The sequence below is a fragment of the Microtus pennsylvanicus genome, chromosome 13 (assembly GCF_037038515.1).
Source record: "Microtus pennsylvanicus isolate mMicPen1 chromosome 13, mMicPen1.hap1, whole genome shotgun sequence".
Taxonomy (NCBI): Eukaryota; Metazoa; Chordata; class Mammalia; order Rodentia; family Cricetidae; genus Microtus; species Microtus pennsylvanicus.
In genome coordinates, this window is record NC_134591.1 from 41,339,071 (window position 1) to 41,361,035 (window position 21,965).

Below are 21,965 nucleotides of genomic sequence, written 5' to 3' on the forward strand. Positions count from 1 at the left end.
GTTGGGGATATACTTCAGTAGTAGAATACTTTCCTAATATGTATAAAGTCTTAGGTTCAGACTATGGAATCCCCAAAAGCGAGCAAAGTATTTCTGCCTGCACCCCAAGGCTTCCATGGAGTTTCCCTTCTGGGAAGGGTTTTATTGTTAACAGGTTTGCAGTTGTAGCACAGGGGTTAGTAACAGAGCCTTGTGGTATATTCCGTCTGCTTCAAATCTTTGCTCAGCAGTTTATTAACATGAGCACATTGCTTAACTGTCTGCACTCCAGTTTCCTCATCTGAAGCCACTTGCAAAAGTTTGTACTTTAGGGCAATTTTGTGAGAATTGAAGGAATTGTGAAAATATTTAAAGCCCAAAACACCATGTCCATAGCAAGCAACTGTGGTAAACACACACATGTGTAATATGTATATATACATATATGGCCCACAGAGACTAGATGTATATAGGCATGTGTAATATATGCATGCAAATGACCTGTATATGATTTTGCTGAGACATAGCTTTGTTCTGTAGCCAAGTTTGAACACGTGACCCTCCTGTCTCAGCCTCTGAGCGCTGGCATCACAGGCATGAGCTGCCATCCTTGCATGATATTGTTCTTTACCTACTGATGTGAAGGAAGCAGATGGTAGCCTACTATTTTATCTTGGAACTAGTGTGATGCCCTGCCCCCTCCAGGACAGGATGTGGGCTTTCCCAAGTCTGTGCCCACCCTAGCACCATGTGAGAGCTCTGTAAAATGTGCTTCAATTATTGGACAGCCAAGGGATCCACCTGGATGGGTTTGCAGGGAGTGCAGCCCAACATCATGAAGCTGAAAAATTAGTGTGCCTGGTCTCAAGGGGCAGAGAGGAGGTGCCATGCTCTGACATGTTAGCATCTAAGAAAGAGCCATGGTCAGAGAAACCTCAGTCAGTTGTTAAACACGAAGGGAGAGCTGGAACAGCAAGAGCCTGCAAGCACTGTACTGTGACATCACCTGCCATTCATCTCTGTGGGTGAGAATGATTTACCACCAGCCTAGGGAATGTGGAGAAACACATGGAACTCGGCTGGGCTTCTGCATACTTGAGAAATGCAAATGGCGCCGAGGAAATGGCTTGAGTGTTGAGGTAATTTCCTAGATGGACTTGCAAATTTCCTTTGTCATCAGTTTCAAGATGAGGGCCAAGAAACTGGAAGCTGGGATGTGGATGGTTCTGGGAAGCCAGGAGCACATGGGCACCAAGCTTTCTACCCACGGTCTCAGCAGGAACTCTTGAAATATGATGTCATAAGCCTGAGGCCAGATAAGGCTACAGTGGTAAGACATTCAAACATGGAATATACCAAAAGGAAGTCCTCCTGCTGTGCAGTGCAGGTCAGTGGCATGGGTCTCTCATCTTCTCTCCACTTAGTGTACAATTTCTTTGAGGCAATGCCAGGGATAGAGATCAATACAACCACTAGCCTCAAGAAACTCCTAATATGGTGTGAGAAACCAGCTCATCCTCAGACTATTCCCAGAAGGTGAACTAAGTGTGAGAGACCGGCAGAGCTGAGCTGCTGGGGCAGAGTAGGAGCCCCAACCTTATGGGCGAAGTCACTGTCAGTGGTAGCGTTCAGTTACCGTTATTAGGGCTTCATTAGTGACATCCCATATGCCTGCCTTAGTGAACTTTCTAAATGGCAAATGTGATCATGTCATTTCTTACTTATAATGCCTTTTAAAATGAGCTTCATTCATATAGATGCAATACTGTGTCTCTTCAAGGTCCCCATTGAACCTTTAGCCTCCACAGACTTGGTTGGTACTGGGAAGTCCGGCCTTTGAGAAGTAATTAGGATTGTGTGTATGGGGTTAGTGCCCTCATCACAAGAGACAAAAACTCTCTGTCCCCTCTCACCCCCTCTATCTCTTCGCCATGTGGTGACACAGCAAGGAAGGGGCTTTTTATGAACGAGAAAGACAGCTCTCAGCCAGCACCTTTGCCTCGGACTTCTAGCCTCCAAACGAGAAATTCATTGTTAATAAGTCACCCCAACTGAGGTGTTTGTTACAGGACCCAAACTACAATAGCTAACACCAAGGACTTACCATTACTAAACACTTTTAGTTATTTTTAGTGTGTGTGCTTGTATGTGTGTGTGTGTGTAAACATATAAGCTGTCTATTGCTCATAAGAGCTATTTCAGTCTTTGTTGCTTTATGATGTAGCCTGCCCTTTATTTTCCAGCCATTCCCCTGTGCAGGCTCTGTTTGGTTACTCCAAGAAACCTTGGTCCCCCAGCGTGTGCTGCCTTGTCTCCGTCGTGCCTTCCCACCTGTCATCCGGGCTGTTGTTAGTCATTCTTTTAAACCAGCTGCCTCGTCCCTACCTCAGGGCAGCATTCACATCCCAGTCCTTTTGGCCTTTGCTTACGCATGGATGAGGCTGGAAATGCTCTTCCTCTGCTTGTCACACGGTGCTCCTTCAAAAGTCATGTCCAGATGTAACCAGGTGTGATGTCTTTGTTGACTTAGCAGAAGGAACTGGACACGTTCTCCCGGAAGCCTTTGCTTGATAGATGCCCCTTGTTTCTCCTCCAGCTGGACTGTGAGCTCCTGGAAGCCAGGGTCTGTGTCTGTAGCTCCACATCCTGAGCTCTTAGTGTTTGGGAAATAAGTGAACAGATGCATTAATCGCCCCCCACTGTAATTAAACTGCCTGCCTAGAACTGCGTACCACTCCATACCATAAGCCCCCTTTGAGGGCGGGCGTTTATTGCCTTATTTATTCTATTTTGTCTTTCTTCTCTTCAGTCCTGCTGTTCACACTGAGTCAGTAGGAGACAGTATTTGTTAGACGGTTGAGTCTAGATCCAGAGAACTCGGTTGGCTACATTTTTTAAAACAAAGAAAAACAGTTAAAAATACAAGGGCTGGGCGGTGGTGACACACACCTTTAATCCCAATGCTTGGGAGGCAGAGACAGGCAGATCTCTGTGAGTTCGAGGTCAGCCTAGTCTACAGAGTGAGTTCCAGAATTGTTTCACAGAGAAACCCTGTCTAGAAAAATAATAAAAAAAATACATGGCAAAGTCAAAAAATGCCTTATGGGACATTCTAAGCTCTGGGGTTAAATCAGGATCTCTACTAATGATGGCCAAGTGACCTTGGCCAGCCACTTATTCAGCTTGAATTTATTTTCTTGGAATGGCTTGTCAGCTGGACTAATAATATCCCACATAGACGATGGTTCTGAAGATGAAAAAAAGGCAGTATCCGCGAGATGCTTGGCACTTGAAGGTGCTCAACCAGAGCTAATTTCCGTTCACCCGTTAGTGTTATAGCATGGCATCAGCTTGATTGGCTCCTTCCAAGCAAACTTCTGTAGGTCTTTGAGCATTAGAGACATGTCGCTTATGTCGCCCTGGCAGTTGGATGTGAAATAGTGGTGCCCTTGAAAGCTGACACTGGGCCGTGCCAGGAAGACGTTAGCCTTCTCACAGGCAGTGCTATTCTGGGACTTGATGGCTTTGGAAAGAAGATAACAGCTGACTTTTGTGCAGATAGAGAATGCCTGTGTTCTGGAAGAAAGTGCCAAAGCCTCAGCTAATGCCATCTGGAAAGAACTCAGCCTACCCTGCAGTTGGGGATTCAAATGCTATTATTTCTATGCCAACATAAGAGTTTATTCAGGAAGCTGCAAAGAAGAAGAAAAAGCAATCAGATCCCATAGTGATGAACTCCAAGGGAACTGGAAAGTTCCTGGGTCTTTTCTGCTTGCCTGTGTTCAATAGCTGTGAATACGGAAGGGGGCGTGTGTTTGTCAGGACAGTCTACCTAGTGCTGGAGCTATAGTTCCAAAGACTTGACAGAGCAGAGCTTCCCTTCACGTAGGCTTCATGTTGACGGTGGAGCGGTGAGCTGCTCTGTGTCCTTCTCACTCAAGCATCAAGGCTGGTAGAGTTGCCATCAATGTAGTACTTCCAGTTATCCTGTCAGGAAGAATAGGCAAGCTCACCCAGGCGGTCCACCAGGACAAAGACACAAGCCATATCTGTCTACATGTGACTATCCAAGCAACATGCAAGGCTTAAACATCATGGAATGATGATATGGTGTTGTGATACAAGCTTTAGAAGAGAAGCATTAAAATATCAGAAGCATGTGGAAGAAAGGGAACAGATTGTCTGAGGCGCTGGGGAAGTAGAACCATCAGAGTTTGAGGATCAGTCAACTGGAAAGCAAAAAGGAAAAGGAGAAACGCAAGGCAGCCAGTCTTCTGATTTCTGCTGTCTTGATTGATGATAGGCAAAAGATGGTATACAGTTCACAGGAAAAGGAATGCTCAGTGAGCCACATGTTACTTCTGCTTCCTGAGGAGAACCAGGAAGAATTATTAAGTAAGGCACTGAATGTGTGGATCTGGACCTTAGGTGGAAGATAAGAAACAGGGATACGCATTCAGTGGTCATCTGCTCAGAACGGATGGCTCAAACTAAAGGAAAGCAGGTGGAGCAAAAAGTAAATCAGGTTATGAAGTGTAGGGGAGGCTATTGAAGTGGATTGTTTATGCAAGGGGCATGAAGTAGAAATTGATGCAATTATTTTGAGAAATAATTTTCAGTCATCTGGTAAAGATGTGCAAATCCTTTTACCCAGAAATGCCAGTCCCAGGCGTATATTCTAGAAAACATAGGAGAAGTCACACAGAAGACACTCAAGCAACGTGGCAACACTAGCAAAACCTGGAAGCAACCCACCTAGCCATCCAGACTAACTAGAGAGGCTAAATAAGCTGTGGAATATTCACACAATGGAAAGACACCGCAATAAAGCCTAATGAAGCAGAACTTCGTGCAGCAGCATGGATGAGCCTCAGGAACAGAAAACTAAGTGGAAAAAGCCAAGTCACACAAGAGAACATCCAGTACAATTCTTTTTATATGAAGTTCATACGCTTGCAAAACTAAACACATGTGGGAAAAACTTTACAAAAATCAGTAAGGGTAGGATAAACACAAAAATAAGAATAGTAGTTGTTTGGGGGAAGGAGAGGAAGGACTAGGATCCCAGGGGTGTCATGGGTTCTAGAGACCGGAATAATGCATTTCTCACTAAGTGTAGAAGGGAAAAGGGTACCCATTGCACTCACTCCTTTTCCTTCTTCTTTTTTTAAAATGTAACTTTCAGAATGTGGAATAGTTATACTCAATACTTTTAAATATTTATGTTTTTTTTATTTTTATCTTTTTGTGTGTAGATGATCATGTATGTGTATGAGTATAGGCGAACTTTTCTTTCCTGCCCACCAGTTCCCAAATAACCAAGATGGAGATTCAATATTAATTATAAATGCTTGGCCAATAGCTCAGGCTCATTACTTAGTAGCTCTTACAACTTAAATTAACATATTTCTTATCTAAGTTCTACCACGTGGCCCATGGCTTGTTACGCCGTTTCGTACCTGTCCCGTTTTCTCTGTGTCTGGCTGATGACTCCCGAGACTCTGCCCTTCTTCAGCCCAGCATCCTTAGTTTGGTTGCCTCACCTAGATTTCATGCCTGGCCACCATCCAGTCAGCTTTTTAATTAAACCAATCAGATATATATATATATATGTATATATATATATATACAGTGTAAAGGAATATTCCACATATGAGTATATGTGTTTGTAGAGGTTAGAGGTCAACCTCTAGTGTTGCTCCTCAGCCACCTTGTTTTCTTGAGACAGGGTCTTTCACTGGCCTGAGATTTGCTGATTAGTCTGAAGTGGCTGCCAGTGAACCCCAGAAATCACTTGTCTTTATCTCCCTGGTATCAGGATCATATGTTGCAGGAGCTGCTTGTTTGTTCCCAGCTGCTTAGCACGAAATAATCACACAGAAACTATTAATTAAATCACTGCTTGGCCCATAGCTCTAGCTTCTTATTGGCTAGTTTTTATATATTAATTTAACCTATTTCTAGTAATCTGTGTATCACCACGTGACTGTGGCTTACTAGCTAAAGTTTCGGCATCTGTCTCTGGCAGGGCTACATGGCTTCTTTATGACTCTGCCTCCTTTCTCCCAGTATTCCATTTAGTTTTCCCCACCTAGCTCTATTCCTCTATAGCTATGCTCTGCTATAGGTCCAAAGCAGTTCCTTTATTAACCAATGATATTGACAGCATACAGAGGGGCATCCCACATCAATCATAAGTACACACCACTATGCCTGATGTTTCATGAGAGCTCTGGGATTGCATTCAGAATCTCATGCTAGTACAATATACAACCTCTTGCCTGAGCCATCTCAGGAGAGATGGCCTCACAACTTACTCTGGGTTTTAGTAATAATCTAAAAGTTAAAATAATGAAGAAGGCTTGAACATAGGAATAATACAGTCTGAAACATTATATAGTCAGTGGACATGGAATTGTAAAAGGAGGTCACTTAATAGTCAAGACAAGAGAAAAATAGAACCCTAAAAATTAGCAGAAAGTTAACTCCTGTGAAGACAGTTTAGAAAGGGACTTCCATGTAACCAGCCCTCAATGATGAGTCTTATGAATATATGTCATTTTACCTCGCCACGACATTTTGAAAGAGATGCTCTGTTGGGTTCTTTTAATCAATGAGAAAAACGAGATTCAAAGAAGCCATGTAATAATCTAAGGTCTTATATTTATGTGACTGGCAGAGTTTAGATTAGAACCAAATCTCTGTTTGAAAATCTGTGCTTTTAGCCAGACATAAACCTGAGTCCTCTCTTCTCCAAACAAGGAGGGTTTTGAGAAGGAGAAAAGACACTGCAATGTCAAATGTTGCTGAGACATAAAATAAGGCTGGGAACGTGATTAAGTTAGTAAAATGCTAGCCTAGTGTGCATGAAGCCCCGGGTTCAGTCCTCAGAACTGAAACTTGGCTGGATAGTACTAGCCTGAGGTCTCAGAATCAAGGAGGTGGAACCAGGATGTTCAGAGTTGAATGTCATCCTCAGTTAAGTAGTGAGTGTGAAGACGGCCCATGAGGCAACATGAGATCCTGTCTTAAAAGTAAATAAGTGAATAAATAATGAAATAGATGATAGGTACATATATAGATAGACAGATAGATACACAGACAGCCAGATAAGTGGTGCACAAAGTCTTCTATGGATCTAAGCATGTAGAAATGAGTGACTTCTATCTGCCCTTAGGGTCAACGGTGACAGCAAAGTCCAGTAAATGACATTCAATTGTATTAGACAAAATGATGAATTAGAAGCAGAAAAGTCAAAACAGATGGTGTAAACTGGATTTAATGGCTTACACTGGTAACCCCAGCACCAGAGAGGCTGAGGCTGGAGCCTTGCTGTGAGAGTTCAAAGCCAACCTTAGCTATTAGTGAGTTTCCTCTTGAGCTAAAGAGTGAAATCTTGTCTCAACAAACCAAAACAGCAGCAAATTACCCCCTCCCATCCATAAAATAAGACAAATGAACCGCCCCCCCCCACGAGGAGTGTAGAATGTTCTTTTAAGAGAAAAAACAGCCCCAGGCAGAAGTCTGAGCTATTGAACAGAGACTTAGAGGAGGAAGAAACTTGGAAGGGGTTCTAGCATCCTGGATTGCACTTGCGTGAGGACCTCCAAACACTGGGGCAGGTGAAGCAGAGAGTCAGAGAGGAATGTGGAACACCCCCTCCCACCCCTCCCTCGCTTTCATCCTGGATGAAGGGATACAGGAAGGAGCTTAATGTTCTCGTAAACAAACTGCATCCAGAACAAGAGACAGGACGAACTGCTTTCCCACGCTGTGCAGCCAGCAAGGTCTCAAAAAACAGAACTCCAAACCTGAACCTTATACAGGTTGTTTAGTTGGGGGCTTCACCCCAGTCCCCTGGCATCCATATATACAGAAGCCTGAAATGTTTGGTGGAAAGTTCCAAGCTCCCTCCCCTGGGAGGGGCCACAGTCCAGACTCCACCTCCAAGAAAGCCCGCTAAATGGTGACCCCTCCCCAGGGAGGTTCAAGACCACTCCCACAGGCTATTTAAACTGCCCCCCCCATGAACACATGGTCTCCTGGTTTTCTCTGGTAGTTCTGGTTTTCCTTTCCCCTCTCTGTGTTTTCCCAGGGGCCATCTGGTAGCACTGGCATCCATTAAACCTGGGGCATTTTTAATTTGGTCTGATCTGGTTTGATTTGGGTTTTCCCACTGAGGGGGCTATTTTTCCCACTGGCCCAAGGCTACATGTTGGAAAATGCCCTTCTTGCCCATGCTCTCTGCCAGGCTAAGATCGGCTTTGTCTGGGTGAGTTCCCCTTTCTCAAGCACATGCTGCTAGGGTCCGGTTGACGGGTTGTCTGTTGGAGTCATGGCCAGGCCAGGCATCACCTTGCTGAGGTGAGATTGTATGGGACGGAGATGTCTCCCCACACATTTCTTACACCCCTGTTTTTGACTCAAGAGTCTTATCACAGTGGACGCATTGTGGTAGGCACTGAGTCCCAAGACTTGGCATAGACTTGTAAAAATAGTCACTTGCAATTGGAGGCCTGATCTCCAAATGCCTTTAGGCTACCTTTTACTAAAACTTCTTTTAAATTGGGCTATCTAACACCTAACATAAAACTAACAAGGCTCCAGAAGTCCATGGTGTCTGGATGCTGTGCTCCTGCTCCCCTCCCTTCCTCCGCTTCCCTCCCCTCCCCCGTTCCCCTCCTTGCTTCTCTGGCTGTTTATTGCTTGTCTCCATTCCTGGCACCAATCTGGTCACACTGGGACTCTCTACAATGGATCCAGATCCATTTCCCCAAGTTTTAGTGGTTCTGAGGACTGAACCCGGGGCTTCATGCACACTAGGCTAGTATTTTAGTCTCTCTTAGTGTCCTCATTGTTGTCTAAGTTCTCTGGGGTTGTGAATTGTAGGCTGGCTTTCTTTGCTTTATGTTTAAAAACCACCTATGAGTGAGTATGTGTGATAATTGTCATTCTGTGTCTGGGTTACCTCACTCAAAATAATATTTTCTAGCTCCATCCATTTTCTTGCAAAATTCAAGATGTTATTTTTTTCTTCTGTGTAGTACTCCACATTTTCCTTATCCATTGTTTGGTCGAGAGGCATTTAGGTTGTTTCCAGGTTCTGGCTATGACAAACAAAGCTGCTATGAACATAGTTGAGCATGTCCTTGTAGCACGATTGAGCATCCTTTGGATATACCTTAAAGCAGATCGTTAGACAGACAATTGTGGTGAAACTAAGTTCTGCCCTGCCTGGATGGCTCCATGAATATATGGCTGGAACAGACAGAAGAGTATGTAAATGGACGGCTGAAGAATAAGTACGGGGATGCATTCATGCGAAGAAACTGTAATGGTAGTAAAAATAAAATGCTGCAGATCCCCCAGTGGGTGCAGTGGTCAGTGGGCCATGAGACCACACTGCAGGTCTCCAAGTGGGGGCAGGCAGTGGGCAGCGGGTCCCGAGAGCACCCAGTCCCAGGCAGCGAAGACACAGGGGCAGCGAGTCCCAGGCAGAGAGACAGACAGATGGGCATGCCATGAGACCATGCCGCAGGTCTCGGCTGGTCCTGGGCAGGGACAGGGAGTCATGCGGCGGGCAAGAGACAGCTGGATAGGCATTCTATGCAGAGTGAAGTTGGATATTAGTGGGTTATGGGAGGGAAAGAGAGAAGGGGGAACTCAGAGAAGGGGGCGGGAGAGAGAGAGAGAGAGAGAGAGAGAGAGAGAGAGAGAGAGAGAGAGAAACAGAAGGGGGAAGGGGAGAAGGGAGAGACAGATGCTACCTCTTTGACAGGGAGATGGAAAAGGAAGAGACTCAGGCTGGAAGCAGAAGATTAGGGGGGGAGGGAATAGGTGTGGCTTATCTCTTAAAGGGACAGAGCAGACCATCACAGAAACAATGTACTGTTTATAAGTACACAGAAGTGAAGGATGTGAAGACACCAGGAGCAGCTCTCTTCACAGTTTGATGTACTTTATTACGAAGAGTTTCATTTTTCATTCTTTTACCATCTTAGTTGGCCTGTTTTCATAGTGGTTGGTGTGCTTTATTTTGTTTTGTTTTTTTAATTGACATTGAAATAAGAGAGAGGTGTTACATTACAAATCATTTTTTTTTATTTTTTGAGACAGGGTTTCTCTGGAGCCTGTCCTGGAACTACCACTTGTAGACCAGGCTGTACAAATCAAATCTTAAAGTTTTCATATTTGCATTTACTTCTGTATGTCCAGAATATTAAAATTTAAAAAATCATGATTGCATAGAATAAAACCAAGCAAGAGCAACCAGGTTTTATAGTCAGGTCAATTCCCAGCTCACAGGAAACAATCAAACTCCAGATACTCAGGCTGGAAAAGCCTTGGTCATTAGCTGGGGCACTTGGCAAGTACCTAAAGGGAACAAATTTTAAGTATGTTGTTTATTTTTCATTTAAACTCTTCTTTGTTCATCTTTCCCCCTTTTTGTTTATTTTGTTTGTGGATTTTACTCTTTCAATAATTTCAATATTTCTTCAAGATTACATTTTATGGCCATCTTTGGATTTTTTTGGCTAAAATACTTCAATTTTTTTAAGTCACTAAATTAGGGTTTCTAATATATGTATCTTTAATATAGTCTACATAAAATAGTGCTCCACTTCAAGTATGATATAAGATCATTTAAGCCTTTTAGTTTCTTCTCTTATACCTGTCCTTTATAGAGTCATTATAAATTCATAATAATTATTACTGTTTTTACTTAAAATAATCAATTTTCTGTTAAAGAAATTTTTAAATGAGAAAACATTTAACATATATCCAAATAAGTATTACTTTGTTATCCTTTAGCTATTTGTCTAGACATGTTAGTACCTCATCACCTTGTTTTCATTTTTGTCTGATGAATTCCCTTGAGAGATTTCCCATATAAATATGGAAGCCAAGTCTCTAAGGAATGGCAATGTTCTGCACAAGAACCACTCCAGTGCCAGGTATGAGAACCAGGCTTTAGAATGGTTGATCAGAGGTTGAAGGTAAGCCCCATCCCTGAAGATACCATACACTTAGTAAATAGGGCTGCTTGGATTATTTGAGCTGGATCTAACCCAAATGCCTCTTTCCTATTGTCTAGCTTTCATGATACCCCAAATACTATGCAATCTACCAAGTAGCAAAGAAATAAATAGTTTTATATAGGTGTGAAACCTACAAACCACAACAATGGCCAGTATTGCAAGATACCCATAAAGCAAATGGAGACCATCACAGAAAACCACAACTGGACCCAATGCAGAGGATTAGGGCAACATAGGGAGCCTAGCGCCAACAGGTACATCTACACCACAGCTCCTGCACTTACAGATCAAGAACTCTCATGGAAGAGAGGGAAGACAGATTCTAAGAGCCAGAGTACCAAGCAGTCTGCTATGAAACAGTTGTTCATAGAAATATTTGCATGAAGAAGAGATAGAAGTGCTAATGTAGAAGCAGGGGTCTCTCACAGGGTCACCCCTGGGACAGGAAGGGTAGGAGGCTGATGACGTGCTGGTGGGAAAGGTAAGATGAGCCTCTCCCAGGGGGGCTCTCATACCTGGTTGTCAGTACACAGCAGTTATCCCTGAAACCATATACACACAGACAATAACAACAACAAAAAAGATTAGCAGGTTGTATTTGTATATATTTGTGCATAAATCCACATACATATGCATATATCAACAATAATCGGAGAAGTGGGACTATCAATTTGAGAAAAAGGGGAGACATGAAAGAAGTTAGAGGGTAGGGACTTGGGAAGGATTGGAGAAGGAAATGGGAGGGGGAAAATATAACTATATTTTAATTATAAATGTTTAAGAGGTTAAAAAAGAGTCCATGAGTTTGAAAGAGAGGAAGGTGGAATATATGGGATTGTTTGAAGGGACGAAAAGGAAGGGGTAAATGGTGTAATTATATTATAATCTCAAAAATAAAAGAAGAAAGGAAGGAAGGAAGGTCAAGATAGGGAAACAATGTCTTAAGATTTAAGTCATCTAAAGAGAATTCAGAAAGTTTAAGGCTTAGGGTAGACAGAAATCTAAATAATTCTGACAATTGAATTCTTCTTGAGAAGATGAAGAAATGTATTAAAAAGAACTGAAAACACAACATAAATGTATACAAATCTTTGAGGAAAAACCCCAGTCATCTTAGCAAAGTAAAAAGCTAAAAGATAAAGTATGGCATAAAGTAAAACCAAAACAAAAGAAACAATGAGATGGTAGATTTAAACCTAGCTATAATCAATAATTGTATTAAATGTGAATGACAAAAATTATATCCTTAAAGGCAGAGATAGCCAGACTAGGTTAAAAAATGCAGAACATATCTACCTGCTGTTACAACATTTGAAATATAAAAACAATATTTAAAGATCACTAAAGGTAATTATACAAGCATTAAACTGAAGTAAATTGAAGTGGCTATTTAGAATAAAATAAAAGAGATTTTAGAACAATACTCTTAATGGAGAAAGAAAAGACCAGAAAGATAGTTCAATTTCTTTCCACGGTGTGAGGACACAATGAGAATTCAGGAGTCTGCAGACTAGAAGAAGGCCCTTAATGGAACCTCAGCATTCTAGTACCCAGTGTCAGGAGCCTACGGATTAAAAGAGGGTTCTCAATACAAGATTGTTATGTTTACATCATTTCAGCCTCCAGAACTCTGGGAAAAAACATTGTTGCTTATAAACCACTCAGTCTATATTTGTTCAAGATTTTCAAACTAAGACAAGGCTTATCTTAAAAGAATTATAGTTAATATATGTAAAAATAAGGGATTGATTTATTTTTTACTAAGATTGCGAGAAGTCAATACCAGCCCTTGTCATGTCTGTTCAGCTTTATATTGGAATTCATACACAAAGCAGTAAAGCAATGAAAAGAAATTTAAAAATAACCTATGTATTATACAGTAAAAAAAAATCCAACTATCTGTATTCATACAGTATATGATCATCTTAGAAACTGATAAGGAGTGCACAGAGTAACTAAAATATAAATTTAAGATGGCCACAAAATGAAGATCAACTAAAATGATTATTTTTCACATGCTATCAAATAAAAGTTGAAAATTAAAATGATTAAAAATAAATATGTTTATAATTATATTAAAATTATGACATTCTTATTGATAAGTCAAATATGTGTGAAACTGAGACAATAAAACCACAATATTATTAAGTAAGTGGGAAATTATACCAGCTTTATAGGATGAAAAACTTCGAATTATTAAGACATTATTTTTCCTCCAGTTCATCTATAGCTATAGTGCAGTTTCAGTGAAAACCAGCAGAAACTTTGTAGAGTCTGACAAGGTACATATGGAAGTATAAGGGATCTTCTTGAATAGCCAAAATGTTTCTTTCTTTCTTTTTCTTTTTCTTTTATTTTTGTTTCGTGAGCAAGATTGGACAACTTTCTATGATTTTATGATATAATGAGTTGTGTGGTTTGGGAATAGGGAAAGACATACATTTCACTGGAACAAAATACAGAGTCCTGAAATGACCACGGTCAGTCACTGTTTTGTAAAGGTGCCAAGGTAATTCAAGAGAAAAAAATAACAGTCTTTTCAACAAATGTTGGGATAATTGGGTGCTCATGTGGAGAAAAATTAACCTTGATCTTTCCTTTATAATACCATGCACAGTCAGTAGTCCAAATGAATAAAAAGCCCAAATGTAAAACCTAAAATTATAAAATGAGAAGAAACCAAGAGAAAATCCTTACAATATGACAGGCGATGGCTTCTTAGGACACAAAACCATGAGACTGACTTCAAAGGAAAAAGTAATAAGTTGAATTTTCTAAACATTAAAATTTCTGTTCCCCTGTAAATATTGCTAAAAATGCTGAGGAAACTACCAAGGAATATGTTCTTCACAAAGGTCTTTTATGTAGAATAAAGAAGTTGTGCAATTCAATCCAATTACCACCAATTCAATAAAAGGAGAAGTAAAAGCTTAGAGTCAGCAGCTATGCAAACAGATCAGAGGCCAGGAGTACACTGAGACTCAGGGTGATTTTTTTCTTTACCCTCATGTTCTAGTCAAAGATTTCTTTCTTTTCAGATCATCCTGTGTTTCTGATTTATACCATGGTGCCTTGTGATGATACTGGAGGAGTGAAGGAATAAATATTTGGCCATTGTACCCTAGTAATGGACTGTTCTTCTCCGAAGAGTAAAGAATAATTTGCTGTTGTTTTCCCAGTGTGTGGTTCAAAAGACTCAATCAAAATCACTAGGAATTAGAGGAAAGGTAAAGTGGAACGTAGAGTTCACTGCAGACTTCAGAACGGTGAATAACGGAAGGATTGACGTCAGAAGTGAAGAAGCTCCACACAAGAATGCTGTAGATTGCTGATAAGACTATTCAATGGAACACCCGGGAAAATGCTGTGACCTGTTTCAAAGTTAATCATACATTTATTGTGCGTGCAAGTGGGCAATTCTAGTCACATGTCTTTATTAAAAATAAAATAGCCACCTGGCCACATAAAGTGTTATGAATACTAATATCCATGACATATCATGATGTCTGCCTCCAACAGGTAAGCAGATAAACTTCGGTGCATTCGTTCAGTGGAATCTAATCAGCACTGCAAAGGAATGAACGAGTGAAGTATTCAACTACGTGGAAGGACCTAACAGCATTCCAAGAATAGACTATGAAGACATTCCATATCAGCCCATTTTTCCTGGCAGAAGGTATGCCAGTGGTTGTAAAGTTTGAGGTGGTATAGATGGTGTGGGAAAGAAGAGGCTAGATTTGGAAGGGAAACTTGAGGTGATGGAAATATAACTTCATAGTGGCAATAGTTGTAGAACTATATATATATAACAAATATATGTTTGTTAAAATCCATCAAATTTTGTGCATTTGCTAGTTTCCAAATTTTACTTCAGTGAAGCTGAGTTTTCAAAGGACCTACCTAGGCTGAGGTAATTATCACATGACGAGTGGGTAACCAGGCAGATGCATGGAATTTAGTGCACTTTTTTACCTCAGCTTTTCTTTTCTTTCAAGGCCAACATTTTCCCCAGATGAGGTGGGGAGTGGGGGGAAGATGGTGCCAAAACTGTGCACAGGGTTACCAAATTTAAAATGATTCTGGATGACCATTAGCTCGAGTTTTCTCTTGATTTTGGTTTAATTGGTCAACCCTACAAGGTTCCTCCTCCTGTCACTGTGGGATCCACTGTGAATATCAAACATCTACCCAGACAGAGTCTACCTAGAGAAGAAAACTACCTCACATTAAAACACTGCGAGTTTTTGAGTCTTTGTCTACACAGTCACCTACTAAGATAATGAAAATATTTGACGACATTTTTAGGTCAAAATATCTCACCCCTTGTTTTAGGACTCCCCATGTTTTCCTACTGCGTTATACCCTTTCAGCTCTGATTGGCCTCTGGACCCGACTTCATAGAGCCTGGCTAAACCACACCTGAATCTTAAGACTTTTCATGTAACAATTCCTTCCAGAAGTCTTGCTGACTTCTCCTTTGCTGCATTTTCCATTGCCCAAGCTTTTCTGTGTTCCCAAATACTCGACATAAGCGTTGGTCGATGTATTTTTTAACCATATGGAGAGGTTTCCTTCTGATCTGTGTCCTCTATTTTGGGGGAGGGGCTCATTCACATTGTTTCTGCACCTAGAGCACTGGCTGACACCTACTGCCCACCAGTGAACATCTGTCCAGTGGGCACATTCATGAATCACATGGTTCACAGTGTATGAAAACCAACTCCTTCTCATTCTCCCCCTTAGATATCATCTGCATCCATCCCGACCTCCAGGGCTTCTTCCAGTTAGAGCCTCAAAGAAGGGGTTTAGCTGATGACATGTGTGTTCCACAGAGACTGCCTCCATGACTTCTTTGTTCTAGTTTTGGTTCTGTTAACCCTGAGAGCTTGGACAATCAACCTTCGGTTCTCTCAGAGTCACTTTGCACATTTTTTTTCTTTTTTTAAAAATTTATTTATTTATTAAAGATTTCTGTCTCTTCCCCGCCACCGCCTCCCATTTCCCTCTCCCTCCCCCAATCAAGTCTCCCTAAATGCATGGCAAACGCACCACAGTTATTTTGAAAATTCAATGCTACAGCCTTTAGATCAAGAACAGTTGCACAAGAATTCGTAAAGTAAGTCTTGCTCCCAAAGAAGGACGTGATTACTCAGGGATGCTCAAACCCCAAGGACACGAAGATACCATTTCACAAAAATTTCACGAGACATGTTGATGATCTTGGAAAAGTAGAGTGGACCGTGGCACAGCAGGGACAGGCCAAAATGTTTCGCCCCCTCTTTTCTTCCCTCTGAGGTGTGTATCCACATCTGGCTTAAGTGATCGGGCAAAATTCATTCGTTGGTTTCACCCTGCTGACATCTCTGTCACTGGCCGTGCAAGTCCTAGACTACTTGGCTGTAAGATCAGCAAAGTGTTAACCTCCTCCCCCGGGGTATCTAGAGATTAAGTATAGATAAGGAGGGGGTTTAGGGATGTGCCATTCCATGGTGTCATCTGGAAATACTTTGGTTGAACTACATAGTGACACTTGAGCAAGAGCTCCCTCTGGGCTTCATGACAGGTGTTGGGTTTCCTACCACTTAAACAGCAACAAAAGGAAACAACAGTGAGTGTCTGGGTCCCTTTCTCATTTAAAAGGGGACAACAGGGAAGCAAACATCTAGGATAAAAGCACCACGCTTGAAATGCAGATGCTCTTTCTGGGATAGGGGTTGAGTGTGTCTCCCCATGGCTCACGTGTTGGAGATCTTGTTTTGGGTGAAGCTTTCTGAGAAGTGGTGGAACCTTTACAATACAGGGCATCATGGCAGGTGTTCAGTCATGGGGACTGAGTGGTTGTCACAAGACCCTGGTTAGTCTCTCTCAGAGAGTGTTGTGAGGTGGTGTCCCATCTCACTAGATGCATTCTGGACATACTCTTGCCATTTCCATGTATCTAACACGAGGCCCTGGCAGATGGTCAGACACCTGGGGATACTTGATCTTAACCCCTTAGACCCTCAAATGGTGAACAAAATTAAATCTTCTTCTTTAACATGTAGGGATAAGTCCAAGTCCAGCCCATTGGGGGCGTGTTCGCCTCAGGCTAATGTTTACCTATAAATCTGCTGGGCGTGCACCCAGCCACCCCTTCTGCTTCCTGTTCTCCGCAGGAACCGTGATACTGTAAGTCTATTTCTACATTAAAGCTGTATATATTTTTTACAATCTGTCTGCATTCATTTTATGCCACTACACTTGGCGCCCAACGTGGGGCTTTGCGGATACCCGCCCCAATCAGAGCCTCCTGGAGGCCCGAAACCCAACCTCCAATATTTTAGGACAACAGCAGAAAATGAACTAAGGCAGTGTACCGTCTTTTTAAATCTGCGAACATAATTGTTCATTATCTTCTCTGATTCCCATAGTCTCTCTGTAGGGCAGATGGTGAAGGTACTACTACCCTATTGTATAACTAAGCTAAGAGGTATCGGTGCCTGCAGATGTCACACAAATCTGTTAACCAGCTAGGAAGTTGGGGGCATGGGACTTGAACTGTAGCCTTAAACTCCAGGTCTTTAAGGCCAAGGCTGTTGCTGTCTTCATGCCTGGGCTTACATTGTTCTCTCTGCCTAAAACAACTTTATAGACCAGAATAGCTTTCCAGTACTTTAGGTACAGAGAAGGAAATGATGAACGGGACAGCGGTAGGGAGTTGACTACACAGCAAGGATCATGGAGGGAAGACTTGTCCTAGTTACTGTTGCTGCTGTAAAGCAAGGTGACCAAAAGCACGTTGGGAGGAAAGGGTTCATTTGGCTTACTTTTCCACATCACTGTACATCACGGAACAAAGTCAGGACAGGAAACCAGAGGCAGGGGCTGATGCACAGGCCATGGAGGTGCTGCTTAATCGCTTGCTCCTCATGGCTTGTTCTGCTGCGTTCTTACAGAACCCAGGACCACCAGCCCAGCAATGACCCCACTCACAGTGGGCTGGGCCATCCCACATCAACCACCAATTAAGAGAAAACACCCAACAAGCTTGCTTGAAGCCAGAGCTTATGGAGGCAATTTTTAAATTGAGGTTTCCTCTTCTCAGATGACGCTAGCTTGTGTCAAGTGGATATAAAAACTAGCAGCCACAAGATACAACCCCTGATGGATTGAACTTATTCCCTTCCTCATCTGTAATTAGGGATCATTAACCTGATAGTGGCATGCAGTCTTTGGACATGGGAGCCAGGCTGGAACAGGAGAAGGGGAGACAAACTCTGACCAAAGCATCACAGCTGGAGGGACCTTAGGTCAGTTCTCAGTCCCTACTGTAAAACCTTTATTCTCACCTCTCCCTTCAAGCCAGATAGGGGCAACACCGCCATTGGACAAATAAGAACCTCCAAGTTGGTCCTGGTTCTGAGAATCCAGCACATGGAACCTCATGGTCACTAGTGTGGACCAGGCCTGGGCAGTCTTTGTGAGGGTCTCCTAAAGAGAAACACTAGACTAGTGTTCCTTCTGGCCCCAAGGACCTAAGGTAACTGACCTGCAAGGTTCGCTTGGTGTCTGAACAGGACTCAAGCCAACATGCAGAGAGAGCAACAACCCAGTTTAAAATTAACCAGTGAAAAGTTTTTCATTCCTATCAACAAGTGAACAATGGACCAAACTAAGTTTTGTTTCCACTTTTCGGAGCCAAGGTCCAGCGGGTGGCACTTAGGCTGACCCCACTCGAGTGTTGCTTAGCTTTCAATAGAAATCCTGCTTCTTTCTCTGTCTCGTGAGAGGACTTGGCTTGCTAGTCTCCTCTCTGTCCCTCGTTCCTTGTCTACAATTGGGGAAATATTCATGTCCAATCTCAGAGAAGTACATGAAATGGTAGCTGCACACACAAGCATGCCATGAAACAGGTGGGAAATAAATTCCAATTTCTTGCCCCTTGCCCAGAGAGTAACAGAATATACGGCATAAAGAATATATTTTTTTAAAAAAATCATAAAAACGGCATATAAGTGTTCACAGCTTTTTAAAAGAAGAGTTGAATGAAGACCAAGGCCAGCATTATCCATTCATCATTTAGTGCAATTTGAAAGAAAACCCAGGAATCTGTGAACTGCTAAGCTGGCTCAAGGGGTCACCCTGCTCAAAACCAAGCTCGTTATTCTTGCCAGCTTCCCTGAGCTCCGGGTTTCCTCAGTACGCTGGGAGCTCCTGCCCCCACTCGTACTCCTTGTCAGCATGACAGATGAATTCAATATCCCCGTCTCTCTAGCTGACAGTTGAGCAAGCTGACTCCAATCTGCAGGACCCCCTGTTTGCCTGGCTCAGGCTTCCCCAATCAGCGGCCAGAGCTGCTGTGGACAGACAGACGGGTCTGCGGGGGCTGGTAAATAAGAACTCCCCGAGTGCCTCTGCCAAGGGCCGATTTGACGAGACTGCCATTCACCTTGTCAGCCTGTGTGTGGGATTCATCAAGAGTCGGCCTCTCTTTAGTTGGCTTTCCTCAGTGTTCCAGGAAGGCTTTGCCTTTAAACCTCACTGTTCTGGAGGCGCAACAGCTCCACCAGTTCATTACTCGTCACAGCACGACCACCTGCTATTCCAGAAGCATTTAGGTTCTGAATCAGGGGCGGTGAGAAAGGTCGCTTGGCGCCAAAATGGGCTAGAGCTTCTTTGGTTTTATCCATTCATATTCTACAAATATTTATTCAGGCTGCGGTTTAGCTGTGGAGACAACTGAAGAAGAGGATCTTTGGGGGTGAACGTCACTGCTCTTGCATGCGGCATAATGGAATCCAGAGATTCTACCTCACAGTCTGTTCACATTGGCAGAATGTTGAATGAGTCAGGTACCTCACCTGCATCACCACGCTGACTAGTTAGGTGATTCTACTGGGTAACCGAAATGGAACCCAAACCCATCCGGCATCAAATCCCATATTAACCATTTCTACTGCATTTTCTGTTTCCATACTTTTTAGTTTTATATTTAATTTAATTTAGTTTTTTATTTAATATTAATTTTTAAAAACCCCACAACTGGTAGAATAGAAGGAAGACACTGCTGTTTATGGAAGCTCTTTGAATAATGCAAAGTGTCTTGCTATAAGAGGACTTTGTTCCTGAGCCTTTGGGGCTGCAGCGGGTTAGTGTTCGGTGGACAATGCAGCATTTGGTGACTGACCTCTCCTCCAAGTTCAGGAAGCCTCTCAGGTTTCAGCCATCCAGGCTGCCTGGGAGCCTGGGGACTGGGAACTAATTCCTTATGTGCTTCTCCTGGCCTGAGGCACAGCCTGAGACTTTTGTGTTAACTGGAGGGATGTGGTCAGCCTGGACACTGCTGTGGAGATTTCATCTAAGTAGCCACCGGAATGGGCTCCATCCAACCTGGAGAAAATGCCTATTTCTTACACGTATTTGAAGGTTAACTTCCCTTGCAAAGGCCTCCCATGGACGGAAGAGGGAAGGCTCCTGTGTTCAGAGGCATTGCTTGTGCACTGCTTAGCTGCTCTGGCTATCGAACTCCAGATACTACAGGCAAGCAATGTGAAGAGACAAGATGAAACAACTCCATCTACTCAGTGATGCCTTGTTGTAGGAGGAGGGCGCTGCTTGTTTGTTCCTGCTGGTGGCTAGCTTAGATCCGAAATAACCACACAGAAACTGTATTAATAAATCATTGCTTGGCCTATTAGCTCTCGCTTCTTATTGGCTAACTCTTACATCTTAATTTAACCCATTTCTATTAATCTGTATGTCACCACGATGTGGTGTCCTAACAGCAAAATTTGAGCATGTCTATCTCTGGTGGCGGATCCATGGCGATGCTCCGACTTCCTTCTCCCAGCATTCAATCCAGTTTTCCCCGCCTACCTAAGTCCTACCCTATCAACAGGCCAAGGCAGTTTCTTTATTCATTAACCAATAAAAGTAACACATAAACAGAAGGAACTCCCACACCACCCTGTAGAACGTTGAACATGTTTCTTAACATCTCCATTTCTCCATCTATAAAGCAATGACTGTGAGAACTTTTCATTTGGACAGAGTTGCTATACAGATCCAGTCGGATACTTCCATCCATTTAGTACCCACTGGAAACCAGAGACACAGTGAGGAACAACACATAGACATGCACATGAAGCTCTAGGACCTCCTGGGAGAGGGAGATGTCACACAGCCTGGACAGAGAGAGCCATTTAAAGAAAAATGATGAATGGCATTATTAGAAAGTAATCCAGGGTGCTTGTAGGGTGTGGGGATGCAAAGGTCACTTCCTGTGAGACTTGAAGGGGGGGGGTCACAGGTGACATGGTGATGGGGAAGGGTAGTGAGAGGCATTCTGGCTGAGTAAAGCAGCGTTCATGATGTTCCAAAGGAGCTTGGTACCAACTATGGATAGAGAGAGGTCAGTGGCTAGGAGACCACATTCCTTTGTTTACCATGGATAGTCTCCTTTTAAATCCAGAATATTCATTCAGAAAGTCTTCACAGGGTCTACAGAGATGGCTCAGTGGTTAAGAACACTTGCTGTTCTTACAGAAGACCCAGATCCAGTCCCTAGCACCCAGGCGGCAGCTTATAACCAGCTACAATTCCAGTTCTAGACCATCCAACTTCTGGTCTCCAAATGCGTGAGGTACACATGTGGTCCACATGCAGGCGAAGCACTCCCACACCGGAAATAAAAACAAATGGTTTGTTTTGGAAGAGAGAGACTTTTGTGGGCTTGCCAAAGTGTCACTTTAAGGGGCCTAAGAGCTGGTACAGAGTACACTCAGACACCAAGTTCCCAGCCCAAGGGAGGTTTATTACCTCAGGGGAGGGGATGGGGGCTGCCTCTGGGTCAGACAAAGGCTGTTGCAGTTGTTTCTGCAGAAGTAGTTTTTATGGAGAAAAAGGGGAAGTCTCTGCTGGGATAAGTTAGTAAGTTCCGATTGGATGGTTTAGCCAGTGTAGCCAAAT

General features: G+C 42.8%; 1 long non-coding RNA gene across 5 annotated transcripts in view; it reads left to right on the forward strand.

Moving 5' to 3' along the window:
• LOC142834007 (uncharacterized) overlaps positions 1-20,479 on the forward strand; it is a 79,756-nt gene extending 59,277 nt beyond the window's left edge. For 2 of the 5 annotated variants that reach the window (XR_012907484.1, XR_012907483.1), the window contains one exon: positions 14,057-14,525. This is a non-coding gene — a long non-coding RNA (uncharacterized LOC142834007). The other 3 variants (XR_012907486.1, XR_012907485.1, XR_012907487.1) reach the window with 3 other exon arrangements.
• Positions 20,480-21,965: the final 1,486 nt, after the last annotated feature.